Genomic DNA, 13,124 nt, shown 5'->3' with positions numbered 1-13,124 from the left:
GCTGGGTGGCGGCAACTTCGCCGCTGGCCGGTGGCACCGTGCGCGAAGTTGCCGGGTCCCGTCCCTGCCCCGGGCCGTGCGCGGAGCGAAGGGCGCTGCCAGAGCCGGGGAGAAGCGCGGCCGCCCCGGCCCGTCCGTGCCTCCTGCCCCGGGCCGGGGCGCTGCCCGCGGCGGGCCCGGCCCTGCGGAGCGGCACCGCACCCGCGGGAGGAGGTAACGGGGCTGGGCGGGGGCGCCGGGAGCTGGGGGGGGACGCAGCCGCTGCCCTGCCCGGACTGCCCCGGAGAGCTTCTTTGTTCGCTTGCCTGCTTGCGGTTTTTGGGTGGCGATTCGCTTTCGTTACAGAAACGCGGTGTGCGGAGCTATCACGGTGGTGTGCTCGTGCATGGAGCTGCACAGGAGCCCCAGATCCTGTAGTTTTTGCTTAGGCAGAGCTCCCGCTGGTTTCCCGCGTCTTTCTCCAGGTTTACACAAAATTAAGTCTTTAGTCAGGTTGCAACATCTCCTAAATAATATGTTTAGCTAACGCGATTATGAATTTCAGTTTGGATCCTAGTCAAAATGCTCTGAATAGGCATGGCAGTCATAGTTGATGTTTTCTAAATGCATTACTATCAGTTTGAGTGCATATTATTAGTATGATCAGACCATAAATTCTGAAGGAATATGAAGGGGCTGTCTTGATTCAGATCTACATCGTGTGGTTGAATATTCCAGCTTTAGCACTGACCCTGAAAACAGTGGTTAAGGTTTGTACCAGAGAAGGTACTTGACCGTAAGACCCTTGACAAGCCTGATCACTTCTAGTGGAGTTTTTCTGAACTCTAGAACACTAGAAAGCTCTCCTTTCTTTGAAGTGCTTGTGCAGGAGTTACTTTTGCAAGAAGAAACTTCTTGCTGCATCCTTCTCCCCAGGGTATAATTGGATAGGCCCATAAAAAGTGGCAAACCTCCACCTGAGGGCATTTTTTTAGTTCAGCCTGAGGCATCAAAGTTACTTGAGAAGAAAAGCTGTCTTTTGAGTCTGCTTATCCCACCCCTGCGCTATTTCCACGGTTCTGAAATGACTTGAGGGTGACCTTCAGAGAAAGAAGTCAGCTTTGCTCCGGGGATTTCAAACCTTCTATTTGCCCTTCTTAAGGCTTTTCTAAAACAAACAAGCAGAGCATTTGGAAGGAAACCTATGATTGAATATTCAGCAATTCACTTCCCTTGGGTAAAAGCTGATAGGTGTTTTCACTTGTTTTGGAAAGGGTTTTAGCCAAGCAAGAAAGATGTGATTTGACACTGCTGAAGTAAAGCATGAGGTAAGGCAGAGGAGGGTAGTATTTTTTTGGTACATCACTTCTGGTGTGGGAAAACAGGGTTTAGAAACTGGGTGAACTGTTGCAGGGTTTTTTCCATTACCCTTTTGTTTTGGTGGGTTAATCAGTGTATCAGTTTCTGTGCAAACTCAAGACTCCTGCCTTTTAAAAAACATTAGTGGTATAACCGGATATTTTCAGGCAGTACATATCTGAGACACTAAGGCACTCACCAGGAGATTAACAGCACTTGGCCTTGTGCCTCTGGGCTTGTGCCTAATAATACATCGCAGGAGCACTGCATTAACTGTCAATAAATGTTTGCCATCACTTCGGGCTTAAGTACGGAATGGCTTTAAAACAGCACAAAGAAAAGTTTCAGCTCAGTTTTTAAGTGTGATGCAGCCCTTTGTATGACTGACTCTCATGGTGCCTCGATCTATCGTCAGGATCCCCATTAATATAGCCCAGCTTTGTTTATGTGGCTTTGGTTTTGAAGTCCTAAAACATGTCAGTTTATTTCTTTAATTTCCCCTTAATTTCCTCTGTGTTGATAAAACAGATGAGAGAAGAGTTTCATTAGAATTGCATTTCTTTGCTGAACTTAGGCAGGACTATGCTGGTCTTTGAATGCTTCTCATATTTCCCTTTCCTTTGTCATTGTGTTTGATTCTGGGAGAAATCCTTTTAAATGCCTCACTATGATTTCAGGACACTGTAAGAAATTGCCCCCAGGTAATCAGATTGTGTCGTGCACTGAACCCAGCACTGTCTGCAGTCAGACAGGCTCAGTAATCAAGCTGGTGCTGGATGGATTTTTAGACACTGTGGAAACCCTTGGACTTCTCTAGCACGAGACCAGTCTAATTGGAGAGGCTAGAGCCGGCAAAGCTGGTGGGAACTGATGATGTAGCTGTACCTGTGCTAATATCGTGAACTGGTACTCTTGGTACTGGGTGAGTACCCAGGTGGGGAATTATTCCAGAGTACTGTCTTCTGAATGCTCAGCATAGCTGTTAGCTTGTGAACTTGCATGCACACAGCTATTTGATTGCTTGTTTTAAGCAATCGGGGGAAAGACTGAGATGGGTGTGATCCCTGTGTGCTCAGCTTGTTTGCAAGGAAGAAAAAGAGGCAACATTTTAAGACCGAATGAATGATAAAGATAAATGTTCGATTTAAATGGTATTAAGAGAAGAAGCAGAAAAGTGAAGATAGTGGAAACTCCTAATTTTTTAAAGGTTTAAGTGCTTGAGGAGCCTTTATCTTACATTAAAAATGACATGGGCAGTCAAGGACCGGAGTGTTAAATTTGTGATGCAGATGGGTTTCAGTAGAGGGTTCAGAAACTTTCAGATGCATGTAGGTGACAAGGATTGAGATTATTTCTTTTTAAACGTTTTGCATCTCTCCTAAAAAAATTAAGAAACCTTATCAGGTCTGGTGCAGTACCTCTTTAAATACTCAGTGTGCCTTAAATTGCATGGAGTAACTTATCTGCTCAGTTAAGACATGAGTTTTGAGTTACCCAACTTGCATGTTTCCCTACTCAGATGAGTGTCTTCATCAGATTATAAGAGGTGTCATAATCAGTCAAGGGACTTTAATGCTTGGTTTGCATCAGGCATTTTTAAGAACCAATTAATTAAACCTGACAACTTCAAGTTACTTGGTACTGCTTTCCTGGTGTACGCTGCCTCTGCACCACACACACGTTCCATTTCAAGAGGCAGTTTATCCCCACAGAAAGTCAGACTGTTGCTTCTGTTCTTCTTGTGTACTGTTTTGCATGTGGGAGATGCTTTCCTTGCTCTTCACTTTGTTTTGTTCTGCTCTGGACTAAGATACAAATGCAAATTAAGATTCTGTGCACGGTGGTTAAACGGTGAGCTGAGTAAAAAATAATGTTTGTGAAGGTTCTGGTGCTGGTCATATTGCCTGATGAAAGACAAGTGGCTTTTCCCTGACTTCACAGTGGAGAGGGTGAACACTCCCTATGTTATTTAACATGAGAGAGGGGCTAGAGTCACTCTGCTTTCTTAATATTGTCCTTCTGCCCTTGAAAACTCAAAATTCATCTGTGATGGTTTACTGAAAGCTGATGTGCTTCAGGATGAGTGCTTTATATCTTCAAACTTCCTGTGCTTTCACTAACCTTAGGTGCATGAAGAGCAATTTTTGGAGCATTTTTCTTCTTATTAGATATTTAAAACTCTTTGTTTTTTCATCCTGGAATTAAGAAGTATGCAGTCTCCCAGCTCCTTAACATGAACTGGCATCTCTGATAATTGTTTGGGTTCTACCAAAAAATTTGCCATTTCACAACCATTTGGTGATAAAATCTAAATCTTTAAAGCGAGTCAGAAGTTTGTAGTATTTTTTCCAAGTGACAGAAAACTAAAGGAGGAATTTCAATTACTGTAATTGAATTAAGCCACTCTAGTGTATTCCTATTCCTGAGCAGAAAAGGTCCCAAATTATTTCCTTCTTCTTCTCTTTCAGGGTTCTAAATAACTGCTTTAAAAATAAGGATAATTAAGACTGTAAACTGTGATGCCAGCTATTGGTCAAAATTAAATGTAAACCCACTATGTTTGCAGGATATGTGCACAAATAATGGTTCTCAATGCTCTGTGCTACTTGGTTAACGAGTGTCTTTCTGAGCTCTCAGTAGAATTTGTAAAGTTTGTTGAAAACAAGAGATCCAACTGAGGTATGTTAAATTAGAGTTCTGCACAAGTTGCAGGAGGAAAATCAATGTTTGGCAAATGGGAAAGAATATGAGCATTTAAAAGAAAAAATATACTCAAGATTCTAGGAATATTAAAGCAACCGAGATGAAACAAAAATAAAGCATTAAAAATGTATCCTTTCAGTGTTGTTTCAAGAAGAAGAATTACACGTTGGTGTTTATGGAGATTATTCTCATCTTTTGCAGAGCTTTGTGTTTCTTGAACATACAAATAGTATTTAGACTGAGATGGTACCCACAAGAAGCACTTTGTAAATATTGATGGTGTGGGGGATTTTTGGCAATTGAGTTAGAGCCGTTTGTCTCAGCCATCTATAAATGGTTCTATGAACACAATAAATAGACTGATATAAACTGAGCAGGGAGTAATGGGTAAGATCTATCTTCGTCTGTGTGCAGAGTAGTGCCAGGATGCCTACTGCTCACCTTTTGTGAGTGGGAGCTCCATGGGAGCAGTTGGGGCCGTGCTGGTGATACCCTTCTCCTCCTGAATTCCATTGTTCCTTAGGGGAAAATGGGTGCTGACACACAGCAGAATTATAGAATCATTTAGGTTGCAAAAGACCTTTGAGATCATGAACTCTAACTGTTAATACTACCAAGTCACTATTACACTGGCTTAGTTTGGTACACCTGGGATTTGAGCATGGTCCTCTGGGAACTTTGGAGAGGATTTATAAACATGTTTATTTGTTTGTTATGTATCTCTTTTCATCTTGTAATGTTTGTTGGGGTTTCTTTTAATGTTTCTAGTCAGACAGCGTTCTTGGGATGGACTGACAATGAGGTTTCCTAGATGTACTTGTAAAGCAGTTGTGTGTTGGCTGTAAAGCAGATCCTCACGTCATCATTTTATGCTCATTGCCCCACTGTCTGAGTTACAAGACATCTGTGATTTTAAAATGTTTAAAGAGAAAGTGGCCAGATTAAGGAAAAAGGACGGGAAGTAAACCAGATTTAGGCTAAATTGTCCTTCAGGGATTTGGCACAGCTGTGAGAATAATTTTTTTGTGTGTAGCCTTGTACCCCTGAAAACAAAACCAAACTTCTTCAAGTCTAGCACATTTCTGAGACTTTGGGATTTCATCTATCCAGGGTTTTGAACAGAAGTGAATCCTGAATTGGGAGCTTGTTTCCACTCACTTGTTAATTTCTCGAGTTAGAACTGGATGTAAGCTACTGCTTTAAAATGTTTGTTACATCAAACCAGCTTTGAATCAAAGAAAATACTGCTTGGATACCCATTTGTCTGAAAATGGATATCCCTTAGTGTAGATCTGCTTACTGTGGTGACTTTGAGGGTATGAACATTTGCATCCTTTCAGAGTCTCTCCCTTTTGCCTTCTTTTTCCCCTCAGTCCCTCCCTTGCTGTGGTAGTGCATGGATTGTGAGCCCTGTTTTCTGTGCTGTGTACCACTCCTGGTTCAGGTGGCTTTGGCATTACTGGGCTGAGCTGGAAGGAGTTCATTCACAGCTAAGCTCTGCAGTTGTTTACAGCTGGAGCAACACTGAACTGCATGAGCAATAATAGAAGACCACCACCTTCAGAGTTAACAACAGTGGAAATGTGCTGGTTTAACCACACAAGTGATGCAGATTAATGAAGGAAACAATATGTGATTCCCATGAATGGGTCTAGTTGTGTTGTTTGAACGAGTGGTGTAAGGCAGTGTCAGCCAGGAACCTGTCCTACTGTCTGAAGGTCGTTATCATAATGATGGATAGATTTTTGCAATGTATAGAGAAAAAACTCCGGGGTTTTGTTTGGTTTTGGACTTTGGGGGTTTTTTTTTTGGGGGGGGGGGTTCAATATGTTTCTAAAAATAGGAGCATCCTGCTTTGGAAACGAGGTGGAAACAATTGCTAGAGAAAGTGCATGTCAACACTGTAAGTCATTAAGTGTTCTAAGTAATAGGATGAAGGATAGACTGAGCTTGAGGGAAGATGAGGGTTTTTTAACTTCTCAGAGCAAAGTGTGAGAATCCTAGGTACTCCATGCTGATCAGATTGTAATGGACGGCAGCAAAAGCAGTTGTTTTCCTTCAGATTATCAGTGCAATTTTTTTCAGCTGGTAAAGCCAGGAAGCCAGAGCCTCTATGGAGACTCTGCAATCACAAATTCCTTCAACAAAACTCTGAGTGAAACCCAAGCCTCTGTAGAGCTTTTCAAATACTATCCCGAGACTAAAGTCTGTATGGGTTAGAATTCTATTTTATTCTGACCTGTCAGGATGAAATTTTTACTTGGTTCTCGCAGATTAATTCTCTTCCCTCACAAACTGCCTTTGATAATGTTCCAAAGTTAAGGAAGAAATACTTGAAAAAGCAGATATTTCCCAGGACATGAAGCACATCTCATAAATTTTAGTTTCTAATTCTGACATCAGAAGTGATTGCTTTTGGAGCTCACTATAATGTGCTTCTAGTTAATGAAGATTATGGTAGACTATCAAGACTGATTCTTGCAGTGAAATTGCAGTTGTACTTTGATGGCAGAGACCTGCTGCATGTCTCCATGGACAGTCTAGTACCACCACTTTGTTGCCATTACTGGACCTTTTGCCATCTTTTCAGACTGCAAGACCTTGTTGTTTTGTTGAGCTGTTAAATTTGATTACAGGCACACTGATGTACAGTAATGCATGCTGATTGCAATAATGCATTTGGCATATTTCTGAACTTACATCTGTGCTCAGAATAATGACCAGCCTTACCTGCCAGGCTTAAGCAGTCAGTGAAGCCACAAGAGGCTTGTCTGTGGTTTCTACTGATGTGCATGAGTATGCATCAATACTTTGAATGGTATCTTTTATATGATGGCTTTCACTATACAGTAAAATCGTGACCCTGTTTCGTTTAATCAGACACAGTTTCTGTGGCAGTACTCAAATTAATATATTCAGTCTAAGTTCCCAGCTAAGTTTTAGGGTTTTTTCCAGCTTGCATTCAGTTGAACTTGTGTTCCTTGTTTAAGGGAAAGTCATATCAATTCCTTAAGAAAGTCTCCCCTATTCAGCCTACAAGAAAGCAAGAACAACTCTAGTCACACCAGTTCTGGTTCAGATAAGGTTGATTTGCTGTGAGTTCTGTACCTAGAATGATTTTATTGCTGTGTTCTTGTCTATTGTGTTTTTCAAGGTCATTTATTCAGACGTTGAGTGGTAGTTTTTAATGTTACTGTATGACTGTAAAGTCATCAAAGGTGTTTCAGGAAGGACTTTTCTGAGTATGACTTTAAAGGCGGCAGAAAGCTCTGCAAATATATATGGATTAAGGAAGCTGATCAGGGTTACATATGAAAGAGTGAAAAAAGAGAAACTTTGGGAAGTCTTTTCATGACAAGTTTAAGTAGTCTAGAAGCAGGTGTAAGGCTCCATTTCATATCTACTGATTTAGAAACAAAAGATTGAGTCCTGGTAGGCTTGGAAATACACAGCATACACAACCTTTTCTTTATCCACCAGAAGCAGAAGCAGCATATTCTCCAGATTTTTGAGAGTTCCAGCATTTGGTGATTGTAGTTTGTGAATATCCTCTTTTGTGTGTATATTCTTCAATGTAAATGTCACTAAAAGATTTCTCACTTTAGTATTGCATTTAGTGTTTCCCTAAAAGCCTGATTTTGAGTTCAGCCTCTACTGGTGGTTGTGTGAGGCTTCATACCATGAAGGCTTCCTCTGGCAGTGGAGGGACTGGAATTTGTTCTGCAGACTGCTGTTCACTGCTCTTAATTGAGAGCAATTCCTGGCTGCATGGCAGGGAAATGTTCTTCTTGGCTGTGCTGAGGTAAATCAAAGGAGCCTGTCCAGACCTACCTTTGTGTAAATGAGAGCATGCCTCACTCCTAGGTGTTTGTACTTTTATTTCTTTGTACTTGTACGTTGGTCTAGACTTAAAACCCTCAAGAGTTATGGATGAATAATATATCACCCTTGGACTAAGCAAGAGGAAAACTTCTGATTTTATTTCTTTTCTAACTTTAAAATAAAAAAATTGTGAAAAGAGCTTAAATTCATTCAGTGTCTCATCCTGCCAGACTTCACCTTTAGGGTCATAGAATCATAGAATATCTTGAGTAATATTCCTTCTTGTGGAAGGAATCCACAAGGATCATTGAGTCCATGGCAACAATTTGTTCTATGGCTTCTCAGTTTCCACTGCAATCTGCTGGTGTTCTTGCCTAATTACTTTTCAGTTAAAATGGGTGATTCTCACTTGGCTTTCTTCCTCCACTTTGAGTTCCAAGATGATGGTTCCTCCCTTGTGTCAAGCAAGAGCAGACTCAGGACTGCCCAGCTTGGTCTGTTTGTAGACACGTATGATCAGGAATGCACCTTCCATCTGGAAGTCACTTTGGCAAGCTCTGCTTTTCTCCTGCAGGAAGGGAATCCACATAAATACCTTCAAAACATGCACTAACTTGGACTTGACACAGCAAAACTGTGTTTTCTGTAGGTGAAAATTTTAACTGAGCAATTGCAATCAAAGATTGGCTGCTTCTCCGCACTATCCCAGTGGCATCGGATAATAGAATGGTATGAGTTGGAAGGGACCCTTCCTGCATGATTCACACAAACAAACTACTGAGTACATCGGTGTCCTGAAGCTGATGGACTCACAATAAGTAAGAGGTTTCAAGAGTGCGTCCTTAGAGAACATTGAAAAGCCTTTTATTTATCAAATCTCATACATTCTAATCACTAGTTCACAGTTCTTGTGCTTTGTCATGTTAATAAGTGCAGTGAATCATTTTTAATAACCATTGCGTTTCTCTGTAAGCTCTGATAGCATCTGTGGGAGACTGTGACAAATAATACCTGTTCAAATGCTGCACATGTGGATATGCATGCTTTCTTGTTTCATATCAAACATGGCTCCTTGTTCAACAACCTACTACAATTCTAAATACTGGATTTTTTTAAAAAATATTATCTAGAATTTATTCCTCAAATGAAGGGAAAATGAAGGGATTCACCTTTAGCTTAAGTGAGAGAAGACTGGTGTATGATCCAAACCTCATACTTTGATACTTTTTAATAAACTGGATTTACTGAGTTTCTTATAAAAAAGTGTTATAAGGGGAGCACATTGCTCTATGCCTGTGTCAGCATGAAAAACCAAAACCAGATGACAATTTGTCATGTGTAGTGGCAGCCACCTGATTATTTTCTGAGACCTCTGGAGTCAGCATTTCTCTGGGCTCTTCTTGCTTTCTTCTTGGTCAAGAAGATTTTTCAAGCATGTTCAAACTATCAAAGAAGTTTAGTGACATGATTCCTTCCCCACATTTTTGCTTCCTTGGCATCCTTTACACCGCTCTTGGCATTCTCAAAAGTGGACCATTACTAACAAGAAAAAGTAACTGTACCACAGAAAGATCCTACTCTACAATTTTTAAGTTATTCTCTGCATCAGTGGAGATTTCAGGGGAAAATCATGAAGCATGAAACACAGCTGAAGTTAAATTAGATAGCGTGAGAAAGGTATAAAAGAAATCAGACCCTTTGTCTTCAGAATGTAAATGAAAATGCAGTATTGGGGTCTAGAGGCAAACTGCTCCCAAAAGCAGGATACATCATGAATGTGCAGTATGAGGTTCTTTGAACCATTCAATGAAGTCTTCTGTTAACTACTGATTTTGTCATCCTATTTCCACCTATGAAAGCTAGTAGGCATGGTCCAACTTAGAGCCATCCATTGCTGGAATTTCACCTGCCCATTAGATGTATTCAGATAGTCATAATATAGAGATCCACTTTCACTTAAAATAACTTACTGTAAAATTACCACGGACTGCTGCTTTGACTTAAAATAGTGCTAGGTCAAAGTAGAACAACAGTGTTCAGGCTGTTTATCTGTACAGTTTGCATTATTTTCTGTCCTCGGTTGTCACAAGCTAGAGTTTTTTTCTGTTAATTTTGTGCATTCACCTACCCATTCACAGGGATAACAGGTGTCACCTAAAGTGGCCTCAGAGTCACCAGCTGCATATTCATAGGACTGTCTTGGAATAAAGGTGTGGGTCCTTACCAGCTAGGATCAACAATGCCTGACTTCAGGTTCCTGGATTAACTCCTCAGCCCCATGTAGGGGCTGGATGAAAGGCAAAGGCAAGAGGGAGCATGACATTGTGCCCTACATTGGTGGTGGCACGGAGCTTGCATCTCATACAGTGATAGTGAGGATGGAAGGTAATGAACACGGGTGATAAGGAAAAGAGTGTTCCTCTGCCTTTTCCATAATTTCATCCGAGCCAACTGGTAAGTGTTGGAATGCCAGGAAACAACATGTGGGTTTCTGGGGATCCAGTAATGGATTTTAAAACATTTTTATGTTGCTTATTTGCCCATGTTACATTTTTGCTTCACCAGTGGGGTCTCAACAGCACAGCAATAAGTGTATTAGTACAGCTATGGCTAGGGCTTTGTAATTATGTAAAGGCAGTCTCATTTATCAGGTTCTATTTCCCACTCACATTCCATCCTTTGGTTTTTATTATTTTCTTGAGTGGAGTGGCAGCCATGAGTGTGAGAGGCACGGCCTTTGTAGCTTTGCAGAGGCAAAACCTGTGGAAAGTGATGCCAAAGTCCCTTTGGAGAGGAGGACAATGCGGGCAGCTGGAGGGTTGATGTTAAGAGTGCCTGCTGTGAGCTGACATGAAGGATGTGGCCAGAGAGAAGGCTTAGGTGAGGCTGCAAGAGGGAGGTCTTGGCTGGTGCTTTGTTTCAAAGCTTCTTGAGCCTGGAAAAGGCTGGGAAGCTAATGGTTGTATACATGCATGGCTGGAGAAGATAAGGACCAGGCTGTGCGAGCTTCATTATTGCACTAGGCAGTCCTAACTCCTGATGGGCACTGGTGTCACAGAACTCTTCAAGGAGTCTACAAGGAATACAGAAGGTACTGCTCAGCCCCAACGACATGTACTGAAGCTTGTTGTTCTTTTTTAACGTTACAGGGATAGATTTAGGTTGGGCCTAGCAGAGCTCTTCTCCCATTGCCTATCTCCCTGCTCCCTTGATGCAGTGCAAGGGAATCAGAACAACACTGTGGCTTCCCTCCATCTCCTCAACCCTGTGTGCTCCTCAAAGAAACCAGAGACCAAAAGAGAGTCACATGCAGAGCAAAAATCTGTCACCACCTTCCACCAATCACTTCATGTCTGTGACTCATCCTGCCACAGGCCCTCAAAGGGTCATGTGTCCCTGTCACATCATCTGGTGACACGTGTGTGGAAAAGAAGCATCTGCTCCTTTGAAGGGTGCCTAAGGCACCAAAAACATATTTCAGTGCTGTGGGGTGGGATGAGAAGACATTAGCTTGCAACTAAGTGAAGTGCACACCATTTTGGGGAAGGCTGAGCCAGTGGACTGAAGTACACAGAGCTGGTTTCCTCCAGAGAGGATGCAAGTGAAGGAGTAGCAGCATATGGCAGTTCAGCTCTGAAAAGGCACTGTGGAAAATGGCACCTCCTTATTTAGCAGATCAGCTTCCTCTGTGGGTGCCCTGACTGGATTTTGTGGAAGACCTAATTCTTTCCTTGATAACTGAATGGATTTGGTCTGGAAATAGAGAATCTCACAGTGCCTCTAACTGAAGATTTTTTCTGAAGTGGAAAGGCACTATCAATTTCAAGGCAAATAACATATGTTTGAGGAGAATTTTAGGAGGAAGCATATCAAGATTTTAGGCCAAACCCTGAGAAAACATTTGGAAAGCATTTCAGAAGTAAGTAAATGCAAAAGATAGAATCATGGCGGGGGGGGGGAATGTCCATTTACATTCATCTGCTCTTTAGCTGGACAAAATCAAAGGAAAATCTTTACTTAATCATGGATGCATCTTGGAAACACCTCCAGGCTGATGCTTCAAATAACCTCCTTCCTCCTACTCTGAATGTTCTGCAGGCTGGAACAGGAACCACAGGTTGGATGAGACTGGGGCTTAGAAGAAAGAGAAATCGTGTTTGGTCTGGCAAGTTGCACATTTTATTGTCATTTTAAGCTACCTTAAGGTTGATCTCGTGCTCTGTGAGTTACCTAGAAGTCATGGAACACTACCAGGAGCTGGCAAGGAACTGATAATAAGTCACTGACTTAACTAGAGTGATATAGTTGGAATTGACCCAGAAGGCCAGCTATGACAAAAACAGCTCAGTGTAACTGACAGATTTTGTTTTCCTATGCACTTTTATGGCCACATGCAGTTATTTTTCATGTTTGAAATCAATATAAGAAGTACTGATATTCAAAGCAAAAGTTAGAGCAGGAGACATGCAGAATATTTCTTTAAATTTGATTTCACAGCATGTTGCTAGTCTAGCAAAAAATTGCTGGCCTCACCCTCCAGAAGAAAAAAAGGAAAACAAAGAGATGTTGAAATAATCTATATCCATTTGCCTTAGGCAAAGCAGTCAGGTAATGTAATTTCACTAAAAGTAGTTGAAGAAGTGATGAGGAGAAGAAATGTTCAGGAAATGGAAAGGAGTATATATTTTTCTAGAGAAAGAATGCACTTTTGGTTTTAGGGTTTGTATAGTCCACCCAAGTTCTACTTATAGGCACTGAACGACAGCTGAAGTAAGACTGGTCAAGGCTAACTAGAGAGGTGTGCTCAAAATTTGTAGTTATCTCTTGTCAGGGTGAACCTTATGTCCTCTCGTACTAGTACTGATTTTCAGCAGACCAAATTTTGAAAGGTTTCAGAACTGCCAAGGATAATGAAATGAGATAAATCTGTGGAGGGAAAAGAATCTGAGGGATCATAAAGCGTGCTGACAGTTAATTTAGTAAACTGAAAGCCTAAGGGGTACATGTGCTGCCTAGCAGTAGGAAAGAAGCCTAATTAAAAGAAAGGAAGTTTGATACCAGTCCTTCTCCTAGAAGGTAAACAATTATATGAGAAAGAGGGGCATATGGAAGGTTAAATATAAGTATTGCAGATAGTCATTGGAACTTTCAAGCGGTGAAATACTCAGAATTAAACAGAAAGAAAGGAGAGATTTAAGATAACCTTTACTGGAAAATAAAATAACTCACTGGAAAAGGTTTTAAGAAGAATAGATACATGT

At 41.4% G+C, this 13,124-nt stretch overlaps 1 protein-coding gene across 3 annotated transcripts in view; it reads left to right on the top strand.

The window, feature by feature from the left end:
- Positions 1 to 13,124, top strand: part of KCNG2 (potassium voltage-gated channel modifier subfamily G member 2) — a 54,253-nt gene that overhangs the window by 575 nt on the left and 40,554 nt on the right. The window contains exon 1 of one of the 3 annotated variants that reach the window (XM_069007956.1): positions 190 to 213. The exons of the other annotated variants lie outside the window; for them this stretch is intronic. The gene's annotated coding sequence lies outside the window, so the exon portion shown is untranslated. Of the gene's footprint in view, positions 1 to 189; positions 214 to 13,124 lie in introns of those variants that run through there. 3 annotated transcript variants of the gene reach the window in all.

This window comes from Aphelocoma coerulescens, chromosome 2 (genome assembly GCF_041296385.1).
Source record: "Aphelocoma coerulescens isolate FSJ_1873_10779 chromosome 2, UR_Acoe_1.0, whole genome shotgun sequence".
Lineage (NCBI taxonomy): Eukaryota > Metazoa > Chordata > Aves > Passeriformes > Corvidae > Aphelocoma > Aphelocoma coerulescens.
This window is presented reverse-complemented; position numbering and strand designations above follow the sequence as displayed.